At 43.5% G+C, this 18393-nt stretch overlaps 1 pseudogene; it reads left to right on the top strand.

The window, feature by feature from the left end:
* Positions 1-18393, top strand: part of LOC138293885 (serine/threonine-protein kinase N2-like) — a 245836-nt pseudogene that overhangs the window by 141118 nt on the left and 86325 nt on the right.

The raw sequence follows: 18393 nt of genomic DNA, 5'->3' as shown, positions 1-18393 counted from the left end.
CCTGTAGCCGTTTAAGTTACATTTAAAATTTGTACATATGTATGTACATCTCTATCCCATTGCATGGACATCTTTCTATTCTCACTCTATCACGCCTACCTTACCGTCTGCGGGAAAACAATCTAAGATGGAGTCGATGCCCATGCGCAATGGAGCCGAAAAGGAGGAGCCACTCGGTCCTGTGTCTCAAAAAGACTTCTTTGAAGAAAAACAACTTGTAACACTCCGAGCCCAACACTAGATGGCAGGACCTGTGCATAGCATGTGAATCTGCAGCGGAACATGCCACAAACAGATGTACACTGGCTAAGTGACATTTTCCTTATATATATATATATATATATATATATATATATATATATATATATATAGATGTATATATATATATATATATATATATATATATATTCATTCAATGGCATGTGTAGCTGCAGATACACATGCTTTGCATAAGTCCGCCATCTAGTTTTGGGCTCGGAGTGTTAAAAGTTGCTTGTTGTCTTTTGTTTTTTTTTATTTTGCAGAAGGTTTTCGAGTCACAAGATCGAGTGACTCCTCCTACTGGTGATAGTGCACATGGGCATCGAGTCCTTTATTGGATTGTTTTCTTTCTGTCATCAGGTTCGGACATGTTTCGTCTTGCTCCGGTAGATCGGGGTTTTGTTACTATCTGAACTCATCTCTTCTTTTCTATAAATGTCGGTATAGTTCTTGATCGTGTTTTCCAAACTTAAATTCAATCTGATTGTAATCGTCGGGGTCGATTAAACGGCCTCTACGGATGACCTCACCCTTCTTGGGCCTACTTCGACGCATGGTAGTCGAACAATGTCAGGCTGATGGAACGTATTCCGTTTCGCTTTTGCCCTCGGTGTCACGCCAGGTTTCCATACACCGATCAGCACTCGGTGTGCTATCTCTGTCTTTCTCCGGCTCATAGAGAAGAGAGCTGTGAAGCTTGGCAGTCCTTTAGTTCGAAGAAGACTCTTAAGGATCAAAGAGCACTTCGGTTGGAGATGGCGTCCAAGTCGCCGGAACAAATGCCCGACATCTTCAGGGAAGAACACGCACAAGAAGAAATTGGCTCATCACACAGCTGTTTCTATCGCAGACTCCAATTTGGTTTGAGATTCTGATGGCGACAGACAATCCATCTCCCCGGCTCACTACATGAGTACATCAGCCCCTTCCCATCAATAAAAAAAAATATGACTTCAGCACCTGTGTTGGGTCCCCCACTGCTTGCCAGCCATGGTCGGACCCAAAAAATACAATCAGATGACCAAACTTCGGGTTCAGCACCAAAACACAAGACAAAGGTGCATTCAGCACCGACCAAACAGCTTTCTACACCTGTTTCAGGATCGAGCTGAAAATCAGAGACTTCCACTCCGGAGCAGAGAAAAGTAACAACGCTTTTGGAGCCGATATTTTCAGCCTGACTTAAACATTTGGTTTCCAAACTTTCGGAGCTGAAACCTGTGAGTGGAAAATATGCTCCAGTTACTGAGGAGTCGTCTGAAATAAGGCCCAAATTGGAAGTAATGGACGCTAAACAGCGAAAAATCCATTTACATAAGGACACAGGAAGAATAACAGCTTCTCCTCCAACAATCAAAAGAAAATTGACTTTCCAAATAACTTTAGAAACTGGGCCTCCATCTGCTAAAATATTTAGACAAAAGGGGAAACCAAAGGCACCACATCAGCCTTCACCACCACATTCTCCTTTACTCCCTGCTTCTCCACCATCAGATACTCCACCACCTTCACCTACACAATTCTCTCCCCAATTCCCTATCTCAACACATGGAGATGATTTATGTGACACTCAACAGGATATAGATCCATGGGACTTATATGATTCAGATCCCATCCCTTCTAATGATCCTGATTTATACCCTGGAAGACCATCTCCACCTGAAGATGCCACTGCTTACAATCAGGTAATAGCTAGGCTAGGGCAGCTGCATATCATAAGGTACAGTTACATACAGATCCCATTGAGGATGATTTTTAATTTGATACACTAATATCTACAAGGAGTATCAGTGTCTTCCTATGCTCCCAGGCATGCTTAAACGTGCATAGGACATTTGGAAAGAACCCGTAAAATCTAGAATTATTACACCAAGGGTGGATAAAAAGTATAAACCTGCACCTTCTGATCCAGTTTTTATTAGAGCTCAATTGCCCCCGACTCTATAGTCGTCAGTGCAGCAAGAAAAAGAGCAAATAGCCAATCTACAGGGTATGCTCCTCCTCCAGACAAGGAAAGTTGTAAATTTGATGCTGCTGAGAGTAGCAACTCAAGCTGCCAACCATTGGAGGATTGCAAACTCTCAAGCACTGTTGGCAAGATATGATCGAGCTCATTGGAACTAAATAGAAGATTTGTTACAGTACCTTCCACCAGAACACCAGAAAAGGGCACAACATATGGCAGAAGGGCAGGCTGTTTCTAATAATCAAATTAGATCTGTAGTAGATGCAGAAGATACAGCAGCAAGGGGTATCAACACCAGTGATTCATTAGAAAGCATGCATGGTTAAGGACTTCAGGGTTTAACCCAGAAATACAACAGGCAGTGTTGAATATGCCCTTTGATAAGTAACACTTATTTGGCCCAGAGGTTGATACCACCATAGAAAAGCTGTAACAAGAATGATACAGCTAAGCTATGGGTGCCCTTTACCCTACACCTACTCTGGGAACTTAACGCAAGCCGCAGTTTAGGAGTGGTTTCAAACCATCAACCTCAGAGCCATCCACATCCCAACAGAAACAAGGGCCACATTCAAATAACAGAGGCTCCTTCAGAGGCTCTTAAATAGGAAATAATTTTAGAGGGAAAGGTAAATCAACTACCCCAAGAGGTTCCTCCACCTCTACCAAACAGTGACTTTTTACAGATCCCCACACAGCATACATCTCCTGTGGTTGGAAGACTGAAATATTTTACCCACAATGACACACCATTACTACAGATCAATGTTTTCTATCAATTATCCAACATGGTTATCGCCTAGAACTCATCTCTACTCCACCAAACATTCCCCCTCGCTCACACAAACTTACTCTGTATCAACAGGAGGTACAATAACTTCCACTCAAAGTTGCGATAGAGATGGTACCTATATCCCAACAAGGGTCATGAGTTTATTCACTATACCTCCTCATACCAAAGAAAGATGGTACTCTCAGACCAGTCTTACATCTCAGAACCCTCAATCAGTACATTGTGTCAGAACATTTTTACATGTCCACTCTACGGGACATCATTCCCCTGCTACAGAAACAAGATTACATGACAGCATTGGATTTAAAAGATGCTTGTTTCCACTTTCCCATACATCCAGCACATCTGAAAATTCTAAGATTTGTAATAGCAGGAAGCACTACCAATTCAAAGTACTACCTTTTGGAATAATAAAAGCCAGTACAGTTCAAACCTGTCAACAGCACACACAGTATACAGTGGCCACCCTACACAACCTAGGATTCTCAATCAATTATCAAAAATCTCAAGTGCAGCCAGCACAAATACAACCGTATCTAGTAGCAATTCTGAACACGCTAGACTTATCACTCTCTGCAAAGGTGGAATCACACCAACTTATTGAAAGGGCGGCCCTTTCAGGACCCTTTACCACAGACGATAATCACAATAGATGCATCAATGATAGGTTGGGGAGACCATCTCAACCATACAAGGGGAATGGGACTCAATTCAACAAACCTACCACATAAACCATTTGGAATTACTAGCAGTGTTCCTGGCATTCAAATCTTTTCAAATACAGATCATAAAAAAGACAGTGTTGATAAGGACCGACGACATGACCACAATGTATTATCTGCAAATACAGTGGGGGGGGGAGGACACATCTCAGTTGCCCCATTAGCACAGACAATCTGGAAATGGGCAATTCTCAATCAGACTCATCTACTAGCACAGTGTATTCCAGGAATATACAATCAACTAGCGGACCTCTTAAGCAGGACGCAGCAACACGAATAGGAGATTCACCTACAAGTGATTCAACAATACTTTAAATGTGGAGAATCCCAGACATAGACCTCTTTACCACAAACAAAAATGCAATATGACCAAACTTTGCATCCAGGTAACCACACCCTCATAAGGGCAATGCTCTATGGATCAATTGGTCAGGGATATATGCCTATGATTTTCCACCTCTCCCACTAATTCCATTTCTGGTCAACAAGATCCGTCACACCTTCCTCACTATGATACTCATAGCTCCCACTTGGGCATGTCAACATTGGTACACAACACTATTGGATCTGTCCGTACTACCACATCACAAGCTGCCAAACAGACCAGACCTATAAACTCAGAACAAAGGTCAAATCAGGCATCCCAATCCCAGTATGCTCAACTTAGCGGTTTGGCTAGTAAGGTCATAGAATTTGGCTATCTACAGCTTCCATCTGAATGTATGGATATTCTAAAGGAAGCACGCAAACCTACAAGTAGGCAGTGTTATACAGCTAAATGGAAACATTTTGTATATCACTGCCAACCAAAACATTAACCCACTTAAAGCATCAGTACAAGATAGTGTCTTTTGTTTGTTTCATTTACAAAATGCAAATCTTACATATTCATCTATTAAAATCCATTTAACAGCAATAGCTGCTTACCTCCGAAACAGACCGCATACTTCTCTGTTTAGGATTCCTGTTATAAAGCTTTTATGGAAGTCCTTAAAAGAATTATTCCACCTAGAGCTCTACCAGCTCCTGCCTGGAATCTTAACATCATGCTCACAAGACTTCTTGGTCCACCATTTGGACCCATGCATTCTTGCAGTTTTTGTCATGGAAGGTTGCTTTCTTAGTAGGAATTACTTACTTAAGAAGAGTTAGTGAAATTCAAGCATTCACTTTAGAAGAACCTTTCTTTCAAATTCAAAAAAATAAAATAGTCCTTAGCACCAACCCAAAATTCCTTCCAAAAGTAGTTACACCATTTCATACCAGTCTGTCAGTGGAATTGCCAGTCTTCTTTCCACAGCCATATTCAGTTGCTGAAAGAGCTCTTCATACTTGTGATGTTAAAAGGGCTCTCATGTACTATATAGATAAAACAAAAACATTTCAGAAAGTCTAAACAATTCTTTGTGGTTTTTCAACAACCTCACAAGGGTAATCCTGTTTTAAAACAAGGATTAGCCAGATGGATAGTAAAGTGTATTCAAACTTGTTATCTTAAAGCCAATTTCAGACTACTCCAACTCCTATAGGCTAGTCACTGCTTATTTTGGGAGGGGGACTGCTTTACAGTCTGTGCAAAGGATGTGTATCTGTTTTAAAATAAGGATTAGCCAGATGGATAGTAAAGTGTATTCAAACTTGTTATCTTAAAGCCAATTTCAGACTACTCCAACTCCTATAGGCTAGTCACTGCTTATTTTGGGAGGGGGACTGCTTTACAGTCCGTGCAAAGGATGTGTATCTGCAGTTACATATGCCATCGAACGGAAAATGTTACTTACCCAGTAGACATCTGTTTGTGGCATGCAGTGCTGCAGATTCACATGCACCCTCCCACCTCCCCAGAAGCCTGTAGCTGTTGTGGTACTTTATTTCTGTAAATATGTATATACATTCTGTGTGTGTGTGTGTGTGTGTGTGTGTTTACATGTACATTTCTACACTTTTTACTTCACCCTTCTGTGGGAAAACAACCTAACAAAGGACTCGATGCCCATGCACACTATCACCAAGAGGAGGAGTCACTCAATCTCGTGACTCAAACCTTCTTTGGGGAAGAAAAAAACTTGTAACGCTCCGAGCCCAACACTAGATGGCACACTTATGCAAAGCATGTGAATCTGCAGCACTACATGCCACGAACAGATGTCTACCGGGTAAGTAACATTTTTCATATATACATATATTTATATGAGAGAGAGAGATTTCTGCGTGTGTGTGTGTAGCTTATATGTATATGTAGCTGATATATGGTGCTCAGAGCATGGGCTGGCCCCCAATTTCCCATTAAGCGTCAGCCCTCATTATAATTGTTCTTGTTATAACAAGGTCTGTGTCCTGAGGGCAGAGCATCCTGTGTATGTCTTGAGGGGGTGGGAGCATGCTTTGACAAGTGTTGCATATGGGAAAGGGCTTTTAGCCGTTTATCAAACATATGAACGTATTCTTTCATGCACAACAATTTGAATGCATTATTGGCCCCAAAAATGTTCCATTTAGTGAAAAAGGTGAGGTTTCTTCTGTTAAAATTGTTCTTTGCTTAATCCGACACGTGTGCAATAATCTTTGCTTGGTGCCACGTTGAGCCCCAGCCGCCAACAAACACACACATTGCATAATGTGTAGCTACTGTTTACAAAATGGTATCTTTTCTGGTGGCCCTTCTATAATCTAATAAACAGCACTTTTTTCCAAACTCATTTGAATCAAAAGACCAAAACAAAAACCTTCAGAGAATGCCCTTCTGCATACACACTTTCCAGAATTTGATTCTACCTGGTTCCAACATTCTGCTTTTGGTTTACAATTACTGCATTATTTGCAAAAGTGCACAATTGCAAAAGGTCTATTCAACTAGCTATGCCCTTAAGTTGTTCACTTAATTAGTGCCCTTAAGTTATTCACCAAATTATTTTTCTTAAGTTGTTCATCTAATTAAGATGACATCGAGGGTGTTTGAGAGTACAACATTGTGAGGAGTTGTTCACATATTTGCAATTTTCAGACATAAAAAGTTAAGCCCTATTCATGTACAGCAGAATACAATATTGTTTTGCATGAAAATGCTGTATTCACTTTACGAACATGTGAAACAACTAACTCCACTGTAAGCTATCCCTGCTCCTGTGCTGAGAGACATGCTGCTGGTTGTTTTGTAATAAGACTTTCTAAGTATTTCAGTGAGGCCTTATTGTCCATTTTTCACCGCACACAGCTGCATTCATGCTTCCTGGCTTTTCTTGGGTTGAAAGAAAAATGTGACAGATCCCGAAGATGATGATCTGCTTTCCACTGCTAATAAAGACCTAAATCATCCTGGAGCGCATATATATTAATGGCGACTGCCACTGAGTAGTTATAGTTGTGCAGCATGAATCCTTTTCTGTATTCACATGCTGTGCATTATTCCGCCATCTAGTGGTTAGGTTTGGAAATGTCTTTGTTTTCTGTTTTCTCTCTCGCTCTTTTTTTTTTTTTTTTTCACCCCCCTCTCTGGTGTCGTTGACCACCATTTGGTGCTTGGCCTGTCCCCTGTGTGAAGTCGGAGGGTGCTTCGGAAGTTCCTCTGCCTGGTAGCCATCTTTGGATTCTTTTTTCTGCCATTGGGTCTGGAAGTAAAAGGAGGAGGTCCGAAGTTTTTACGAACAACGCCAAAGAATCCAAAGTAGTAGGGCTTTTTCCAAGAAAATCGTCCAAAGCCAATGGAGGAGAACGACAGAGGAACTCACCAGATTTCTCACATGATCAGAGAGAAACAAGGTAGGGGGTCATGGAAAACACCCCTTTTAAGTTTTGCCCAAACTGCCACCACAAATTCGTACAGCGTGACCCGCATAAAGTCTGTAACCTTTGCCTTCAGGGGGACCATGGGGACAAGGACTGTGAGGCCCTCGCTGCGTTCGTGCCCAAGAGACGTAAGGCTTGCCGAAAACAGAGGGAAGAGCATCACCCTGCAATGGTCAGCCAAAAACCACCACATCCCAGAAGGATCTAGGCCTTTCCAGCGATGGTGAGCAACATGCTAGAGGTGCTGAATCAATCCACGGGGTATCAGACATAGAAATCTTCTAGGGGAATGCAGAGAAGAAATGTGCAACAAATAACATAGAGAAAAAACATGACAAGGTAAAATGACTGCCGAAACCCTCGAAGACTAAGGTTCCTGACCAAAAAAGTCACATAAGGCAGCCCGACGTTCAAGAAAATGGCGCTGGAAGGTCAGCTACGAGCAAAAGTGGTCCACGGATCCTAGTACAGGGAGACAGACGAAGGCAGACCGTCGAAGCAGAATAAATGCACTGAGGCTCCGGAGTCCACAAAAGAGACCTCCAAGTAAGGGAAACCTGTATCATCCTATGCTCCCTAGCACACTGGACCAGGGCAAGGAAGCTTTCAAAGATCAAGCATCAAGTAAAGGTGTAACGCCAGGGATAGAAAAGAAGTATAAGCCATCTTCAAAGGACCCCAAATATATCCAGGGAAACACTGTGGCACTCTTATCATTATTATGACCCCTAGAAGAAGGAGTAATGCCCATACCACCACAGGCCCACCACCCGCGAAGGAAAGCAAAAGGCTGGACATGGCAGGGAGAAAAATGGAAAGGGAAGCTGAAACACAGTGGCGATTAGCCAATTAAAATGCCCTACTCAATAGATAGGGACACCAACAATGTGATGAGGTGGAGGAACTAAATAAAAAACTCCAAGAGGAGGGCAGGAGAAGAGCCAAGGCAATTATTCAGGAGGGGAAAAACATCACCAACACATTTTTAAAATCTGCATTGGATGCAACAGATACAGCTAGCAGACAAATGTGTACAGACACATCCATTAGAAGACATAGCTGGCTCAGGATCTCAGGCTTTAAACCTGAAGTCCAGGCTTAAATTTATCAATAAACCCTTCACAGGAGAGGCCTTGTTTGGCCAGGGATTATATGAGTCTGTACAGCAAATAAAAAGGGAAAATGAGACAGCAAAGGCAATGGGTCCCTTACAATACAGCGGTACTTTCAGAAGTGGAAACAAACCCAGAAGGCCTTAGGAAGGGAACATTTTCTAACAGGACAACAACATTAACAACAAGGCCAAGGCTGCACACAACAAATTGGTCAACAATCGGGATACCACCAATGGCAACAACCTGCAAGACAGCCCTTTCATGGTAGAAGGGTGACTAAAGGGCAAACCTCCAATGGAGGTGGGTGAAGCTCAAAGTGACTCAAAAACAGCCTTAAACCCACAGACACCACCAGCGGGAGGCAGAATAGCTCTTTACCCACAAGAATGGGCAAAAATAACAACAGACAAGTGGGTATTAAACATGGTGCACCACTGTTACTGAATAGAATTAACAAGACCTCCAGTACCAAGACCACCAAAGAGGAAAAAGTATTAGGAAAAATGACTGGTACTATTAAGGAATGAAGTAAAATAACTCCTGCAGAAACATGCAATAGAGGGGTTACCAACAAGGGAGTTAAGCAAGGGAAACTACCCTCCTTCTTTTCTGGTGCTAAAACAGCACCTCACACTATGACCAATCCTGGTCCTCAGATTCATAAACAAATTCATTCGCATGCAATACTTCATAATGACGACGCTACAGGAGATAATTCCGCTCCTGTAAAAGGGGGGCTACATGGCAAGCATAGACTTAAAGGATGCCTACCTGCACATACCTATGAATCAAGCACGCAAAAAGTACCTCAGAATCGTGCTTGAGAAGGTACAATATCAATGCAAAGCGTTACCCTTTGGAATAAAGTCTGCACCAAGGGTTTTCACAAAGTGCCTAGCTACAGTTGCAGCCTTCCTGAGAAGACATGGAATCCACATCTACCCCTTACCTGGACGACTGGCTTGTAACGGCCAAAACAAAGGAGAAATGTCAAAAGACATTCAAACGGTGATCACAACTCTACAAAAACTGGGTTTTCATAAACCACAAAAATTCATCCCTGGGAGCAACACTGGATGGTCAAAGAAAAAGCGCATATCTAATTCAGAGGAGAATACAGGCAATCACAGACCAAACTCACCTCTACCAGAGGGGGCAATCTATGACAGTGAGGACAGTCATGGAACTGATGGGCATGATGGCATCATGCATTTCCCTCAAAACCCATACTAGACTCCACATGTGCTCTTTCCAAGAATGGCTATGCAACAGCTGGTGAAAAAAACACCAGGAGTTGGGAAGCTCTAGTGGTTGTAACAACAAAAATACAGGAGGAGGTACAGTGGTGGGCATGAAAACACATAACTATAGGGAGACCCTTCAAAGCAACAATTTTCATCAGTGACCATTACAACGGACACTTCCCACAAGGGGTGAGGAGCACACACAGGAATGCTGAAAATCTGTGGTCAGTGGCACAGCACAGACTCAGTAAAGCTCATCAGCTTCCTAGAACTGAAGACAGTGCTGCTAGCCCTGAAAGCTTTTCTAACACACATTACAGGGAAGACCATACTAATCCAGGCGGACAATACAACACAAATGTTCTTTCTGAACAAGCAGGGGGACACAAATTCTTTAACCATGAGCAAACTAGCCCAAGAGATGTGGAAATGGGCAATTCATCAGAGGAGGATCAACTTACAGGCAATCCACCTACCAGGAAAGGCCAACATAGAGGCAGACAGACTGAGCAGACAGGAACGCAGCTCACACAAATGGGAGACAAAACAAAAAAGCCTAGAAAGCATCTTCAGGCTCTGGGGAACACCATCAATCGATATGTTCACAAGTGCAGAAAACAGAAAATACCAACTCTTTGCCTCCAGGTTTCAACTCCACCAATCTGAAGGGAATGCCATGTCACTAAACTGGTCTTGGAGATTTGCCTACACCTTTCCACTGATTCAACTGATACCAAAGGTACTGGAGAAGGCCAACCAACTGGAAACATATCTCATTCTCATAGCCCCACAATGGGCCAGACAAACCTGGTAGTCGGATCTACTCGAACTGTCCAGGGGCAGGTGATCTAAATCATGGTGGAGCAGGTCCTCCTGACAATGCAGAAAGGACAAGTGTTTCACCCAGAACCATCCACACTCACCGTATAAGCCTGCCACCTCAATACATAGAATTTGGTCACCTATGGCTGCCACCCTAGGAACATGGAAATACTAAAGGAAGCAAGGAAGTCAACAGCAAGACAATGCTTGGCAGCTAAATGGAAAAGCTGTCTCGTATGGTCCACAAGGAACAATACCTATCAGGCAATAGCCACACAGGAACCCGTCACAACGTATGGCACACATTTGCTGGACAACAGAATTAATTATTCATCTCTCAACGTCCATTTAGTAGCAATTGTGGCCTACACTAAAATAGCATCATGCAAAAATTTCTTCACAGCGCCAATAATCAAAAGATTCCTAGAGGGCACAAAAAGAATAGCTTCACCAAGAAGAAAATCAGGCCCCATGTGGAGCCTAAACAAGGTCCTATCACAACTAATGACAGGTCTTTAAAGCAGAACTGCGATACATTGCTCTAAAGACTGCCTGGATATACAAATGCATAAAAAGGCACAGATGGGACAGAAAGTATTAGAGCACCTGTTTGCGAACTCATCCTCATTTCACCCCATCCAACCCAGGGAAGATGAAACCGAGACATAATCTAATGCACAGCGTGCAAATCCAGGAAAGGATTCATGCTGCAAACGAAATGGTTGGTTACCAGTAGGAGTAGTTTTGCATTTTGAAGAGTTTTTCTGGATTCACATGCAACTCATCCACCTCCCAGAAATGAGAACACTACAAACAGGTGTGTTTGAGGTCATATTAAAAAAAAAAAGAAAAGAAAATTTATATTTTTTTACATCCAGTAGGAAAAGAGAAAACAGAATCTGAAGATGGCTACCACGCACAGGAACGTCCGGGGCACCATCTGATGTCACATAGGGGATGGACCAAGCACCAAATTGTGGTCGACAAAGCCCAAAGGAGGAAAGGAAGAAAATAAAAGGGTGAGAAAACAGACATTTCCAGACCCAAACACTAGATGGCAGAATAGACACACAGCATTCACAGCATGTGAATCCAGAAAACTCTTCAAGCTGCAAAACTACTCCTACTGGTAAGTAACAATTTCATTAAGATGGTCTTTCCATAGGAAATTACTTTTATGTGTTGCTAATAACTTTGGCTGTCTGACGACACTTCATGAAACGTTCTTTTTTTTTTTTTTTTAAAGTGATCTTTGCCTACTTGAGCAAGGAAAGTTTTGGGGTGATTCATCAAGAGGTCACCGAGAAGGGGGTCCCAAAACTTGTCTTACTATTCATTTTTTATAGTAATTTTAGACACAGCTACAGCCCAAACTGCGGAACTGATTTACACATTAACATGGTAAATAAAAAAAGATATACAAAATGACAGCTACATAATGCTGTATGCTTAATACATGCTTGGTGACATATGCACCCACTCGTCATCATCATGCTAGGTCTTCATAGTGTCATGACCTGTACACCTGTGTGGGCATTTATTTTTTTCTGATGCTGTACGTCTTTGGCAAAATATTGTCAAGGCCAGTAGCTTGCAAAGGCAAGACCTATACACTTCCCCAAAGCTTGTTCCTTTGGGCAGCAACGATAGCAGACAGAGCCTTTATGGCTCAATTTATGTTAACCACTAGAGGGCACAATAACACATAGCATGTAAATCTCAAAGCGCTTCAAGCATAAAAACTATTTCTACAGATATATATCTGGTTTTATATTTTTAAGGTGAGCTCTTTTCCCATTGACAAAGCTTTGTCTGTATTTTATGCTGTTAACCTGTAAGGCAGAAAGGGGAACTGTATCCACCAGTTGCTCTGTGTGTACAGGTTTTCGGGTTATAACTGTTTACTGTGGACTTTTGACTAATGAAGTGAAAGTGTTTGCTCTCTTGTTTGGGGTGTGAACGTGTGGTGAAATCTATAAAGAAAGTTACTGGAGTCACTCTTCCACATCCATCCTTACAAAATTAAATATCAATTGTTTCAAACTTTCCTATCATGCACTCTGTTTTTGCATCTAGATCAGAAAGCTAATTTCTTCAAGTGGCGTTTAACCCCTCCTACTTGTTTCTTTCCGTTCAACCTTTAATCTTAACAGTTTTTTCTCAAGTACTACAGATCTCCCTTTATGTGCCATTGTGCAGGAGTTAAGTTTTGTTTCTCTGTCAATTTTCAGGTTCTGCTGTCTGAGTACAAGAGGACAGGAGGCCTGTATGCCATCAAAGCACTGAAAAAAGGTGACATAGTTGCTCGTGATGAAGTTGAAAGGTGAGAGCAGGAACCTGGCCTCCTTTTTCATTTATTTTGTACTCCTCGTCCCGCGTATCCAGTTGAGCTTCAATAGCAAATGCTGAATCCCTTTCTCCATGGGTGCTCAGTCTCAGGACGATTAACAGTACTAATCAATTTTCAGTTTGTTATATTGCCTATATCTCACCCCTTAAATGCAGTGCATTTGACATAGCATCCTGCTTCTCCCGTTAAAATTAGCTACTGTTCTCAAAAGAAAGGGAGAAGGAGATGTGGCCTAACAGCTAGGGCTGCTGACTTTCAAGCCCCGGCGTTGGCTGAATATCCTGTGATTCTGGCAAATCATTTAATCTCCCTGTGTTGTGTCAAGCACTCTAATGTCCTTTGGCCAACTTTGTGCTATATGAATATTGGAAAAAAGGGAACTTCTGTTAAAGCTGCACTATCATTATATCCTTGAAATAGGATTTCCAAGATAGAGTCCAATTCCTTAGCTAGTCCTTAAAAAAAAGGATAGCTCAGTGAGGGTCTCCATATAAACATGGTTAGATTCAAACCCATACAATCCTCCGAAGATACCTAGGTCCTTAGTACCAGTTGTGGTATTCCCTCGGAGTGGTAACTGGGTAGAATTCAGCCATTGGCCATTCATTGAGGCCATGTGCGTCTAGCGCAGTATCACCATTTCCGCAGATTCCACACCTTGTAATCCTGAGTGCAAAACTCTGCAGTCCATAATTCCAGTCTAGGAGACACCTTACCTGGTTTAACCTGACGCTGCAGTGCACCCAGTAAATCAATGGCAGGTGAATAAATGGCATGGCCATAGCCTGGCTCCATCTGAACCCTTGATCTCCATAGGGCAGCAAAAATGCTCATCCAAGTCTAGCCCAGACCTTTACATTTCACCTCCTCACACATCCCTCCTGCATAACAGCCCTGGGCCAATGCCAGAGTCCAGGGCTATGTGTGGGGGGGAGAGCGCCCCCTATTCTGGCCCGGAGCCCTCACTCACCCTCAACCTACATTCTCTCATCCAACAATACAGAAAAACACATCTCCGAGTCAATGCCAGAGCAATACCCCCCTCCAATAGCCCCACCCACCTATCATCCTTCCGTTGCCTGATGCCTTGGCTTCCTGCATCGACAGGGTGGCAAATGTCACCGATTTGTCCACTGAATCAGTGAAAACCAAATGTAAAATGACCCAATAATTCAAGTGCTGCAGACAGATTCCCAGTTCCACTCTTGATACCGGAAAGGATTGAATTTTCCACCAGAGAGAGACCACCAGACTGCTTTCAGTTTTATTTCCAGACCATAGAGAGACATTAGATTTGCGACTATGGCAGTACACTGCGACCTACTAATCCGATCTAAGTGCTAGTGCTCTTTCCTTAACACAGAGTGTGAGAAAACAGGGCTGATTGCAGAGGCCCCCTAACTTTTTGCCCCCATTTTCCACTTTATGCTGGTGTTTTCCTGACTCTGATGGTGCCCTGGGTACTGCTAACCAGTCCCAGGGCCTGTGCTCTGTGTAAAATCAATATGCAAATTAGGCTAATTATAATTGGCTAAGTTAACCTACCTATAAGTCCCTAGTATATGGTAGGGCATGTAGGTTTAGGGACCACAGCATAGGTAGTGCACACCTAGGTGCACTGCTGAGGTGCCCAGTGTCATTTTAAAGGCAGGCCTGCCTTGCTGGCTGCTTTTAAATTAAAGTTATATGCAAATTCGACTTTGGAATTAAAAGTAGTTCCAAAGTCTTAAACTACCTTATTTTTACATATAAGTCACCCCTAATGTGTGCCCTATGTGCCCCTAGGGCTGGGTGCCATGTAACTATAAGCAGGGACTTTATAAAAATAGGTTTATAAACCCTGGTGAGGTAAAAACAGCCAAATTCGTTTTTCCCTCATTGAAGTAAATGGCCTGCATAGGCTAGAATGGGGAGACTTTATTTTAAATTTTAAAGTCTCCTTAAATGTTGCATACCAAGAATTTGCTATCAAATTAATTGTTGTAATAAATCCCACAACTTCCAGTTGTTGGATTTAATATAACTTGTTCGGGTAAAGAGTTTTAGACTTTACCTAAAAAGTTGCCAATTTCAGCCCTGCATTGTTTTTGCTGCTGTGCTCTGATTGGCCAGCCTGCAGCAGCTTAGTCAAAGCTGCCTTGATGAGGTGTGAAGTGGCCTGGCTTCACACAAAGGAATGTGCTTGGGGGAGAGAATCTCCCCTCAGCAGATGGTGAGGCAGGAAGGGGGAGGGCTGCCAAACTGGTCTTCAAAGGCAGAGAAGGACATTTGGAGCAACCAGCAACACCCCCACATCCTGCAACCCCAGACAACTAGGTGCCCCCTTGATTAGATTAGGAGAGGGCAGGAGAGGGGTGTGTTTATGATTTTTAGCCACACCAGTGGGTGGGCTCAGCCAGATGTAACCTCCAAAAATCAGATTCAGCCATGTTGGATTTTTAGAGAATGTTGCCTTTTGGGATGGATTTTTGCCACACTTCCCAGGAAGTGGTCATCACAGGGGGACGACCCTGTACCTGATTGGAGAACCAGGACCCCCCTGCTTTTCACACAGGAGCAAGGATAAAACTGGCAGGCCTGCCCCCACACCTCAGATCCCTGCCAGATTTCAAGAAGAAAAGAACTAAAGGAGAAGAAGGACTGCCCTGCTGGACCCCTGGCCTGCACCTGGAACCTGCACTCAGAAGGACTGCACCAGCTGCACACTTGGGCTTCACCACAAGAAGGACTTTGCCTGGCTTCAACTGGTTCAAGGAGGGACTCCCTGTTTGCTACAGGTGAAAAATTGCTATCCAGAGTCCCCTGCACCAACTCCTGAAAAAAGAGACCAGTTGACCACTGCCCAGTGGCCAAAAAGGAGTTTGCGCCAGGTGCATTCTGGGAGTTGAAGTCCGCACCCCCCAAGGACCATCACAGAACTTCTGGATCCTTGGGGTGAGCTGTGGACCCCAAAAGAACCTTAAAAGAACATCTGGGTGAAGCCCCAGAAGTTTGGAGAAGATTTGAGAAATTTTGTAAAAAAGCTCCAGAGAGGGACCGACCCGCTGCGGAAATTCTAGCCGGCTTGCCTCAACCGCGACCCAGCCTGACTTGGTGGTTCGTCCCGGTAAAGAAAAACCTCTGAAAAAGAGACTAAGTCCGCAGGTAAAAAGTTGACCGGGACCTCCCAGCCATCGTATCCGAGAAGGGCTCCACGGACGTCGGATCAAGATTCAGGTTTACCCCGGTCGAAGGATTTTCACCTTGAAAAAACGACTAAGTCCGAAGGTAAAAATCTCCACCGAGGAAACCCACATCGCGTATCCGGACAAGGGCTCCAGGAGGTCGGATTCAACTGGCATGTTCGTCCCGCTGAAGAAAATCTTCAAAATAAAAACTAAGTCAGAAGGTAACTTTTTAACCGAGGCCTCCCGCGACTTGTAGCTGAGCAGGGCTCCATCGCGGTCGGCCTGAAACTTTGACCTTGCCCCGGTCCTGGTGCAACCAGATGACCCGATTGGTGCTTTTTGTTTCTAAGCGCTAGAAAAATAATAATTCTTTAAAAATTCATATCTCCAGTTCCCTTTATCTGATTTTATTCGTTTTTGTGTCATTTTAAAGATAAAAATATAAACTATTTTTATAAATTGGTTTTGGATTTTTAAACTGTTTCCTGTGTTTTATTTAATTACTGTTTTGTGATATTTGAATGCTTTACACACTGTCTCCTAAGTTAAGCCTTGACGCTCGTTGCCAAGCTACCAAGGGTTGAGCTGGGATTAATTTACTGAAACCTAACTGTACCTAAGTGGAGGTTGGTGGCTTGTTGCTAGGTGTAGGTACCTACCTGCCCTTACCAATAACCCATTTTCCAACACAGAGTATATTTTTTTCACAATTGGCACAGGAATTTAGCACCCCGTGTAAGTCTTTAGTAAATGGGTACCCCTGGTTCTTGGGACATGGGTACTAAAGTGGGTCCCTAAGGGCTGCAGCATAACTTATGCCACCCTACGGAACCCACACAAAAATTGCACACAGCCTGCCACTGCAGACTGCGTGTTAGGGTGCGAGCTCCAAGTGAAAACACGACATGACACACACGTTTTTTGCCAAGCCAAAGTCACTGCATAGATTATATACAAGTCACCCCTACAAAAGGTCTTGAGAGTCCTAAGGCAGGGTGCATTATAATACATGTGAGGACATATCTGCATGAGCAGATATACCTCTTTGATGCCTAGTTCTATTCCCAGACATTGCATTCATCTTAAAGCATTTACTGGACATTTTGTCAGCACGAGTAACCCACCTACATGATGGCTGCATGCAAAATATTGGTGTTTGGTATCAAACATTTCATCTTAATAAATTCATACTGATGCCAGTAATGGATTTATTTTGATATGCACCCAGAGGGCATCTTAGAGGTGCCCCCTGAAACCTTCTAGTCCTCTGATGTGCTGGCTGACTGGTATTGACCAGCCTGCCACCGCATACGAGTTTCTGACCCCCTGGAGGGGAGAGCCTCCGCTCTCCGAGGTCAGAAACAATGCCTACTCTGGCCAACAGTGTTATCACCTCTGCCAGCAGGATGGCTGGTAAATCTGCATGCCAGGGACTTCAAAGTCCTTCCCCCAGCTTCCCCAGTTGGAAAAATTAGCTGTGCAGGAGGCGTGTTGCAATGCCAGGCTGGGGACACTTCTAGGGTGACCAGCCTGAAGTGAACACAAAGTTAAGAATACCACCATCTTGTGTGTGGTGGAATTATGAATTTTGGGACAAGGTGATTCCCACTCCCCAAAGGAAGTGATAATCTAGGGAGTCTAGTGACCCCAGGGGTAAGTAGCTTGTTTGGCTACTACCGTTAACACCCCTAAATTGAGTATTTAGGGGACCCACTCATACCAGGACTTCAGATTTCGACTGACAAAGAGAAGGAGTGGATAAAGAAGATTGCTGACCTGATGACAGAGGAGCAACGACTGACTTGGTGCCAGCCTGCCTGCTGCCCCTGACAATTGTGGAAAAAAACACTTGCCCTGCTGCTGTGCAGACTCCAAGAAACCCAGAGAGCTGCCATTGCTTAGCCAATCGCTGGAGAATCTCCCTTGAAATAGAGAAGCTATTCACCTGCAGCCGCAGGCACCAAAGAAGCAAGGTCCGGTTCACTGTCCTGCCGCTTGTCGGGACTACAGACGCAGCAGCCACCCAGGAAAAGGTCACTGTGCTCCTACAGGTCTCAAACATCCTCCCTCCAAGTGTGGGGATGTCAGGACTGACGGGAGCATCACAACACCAACACCTGGGGTACCGGAACGCCTTGCAGCAGCCAAGGCTTGTTGGTTCCAGTCT

The sequence above is a fragment of the Pleurodeles waltl genome, chromosome 4_2 (genome assembly GCF_031143425.1).
Source record: "Pleurodeles waltl isolate 20211129_DDA chromosome 4_2, aPleWal1.hap1.20221129, whole genome shotgun sequence".
Classification (NCBI taxonomy): Eukaryota; Metazoa; Chordata; class Amphibia; order Caudata; family Salamandridae; genus Pleurodeles; species Pleurodeles waltl.
The sequence above is the reverse complement of the archived record's forward strand: the minus strand, read 5'-3'. Positions and strand labels throughout refer to the sequence as shown.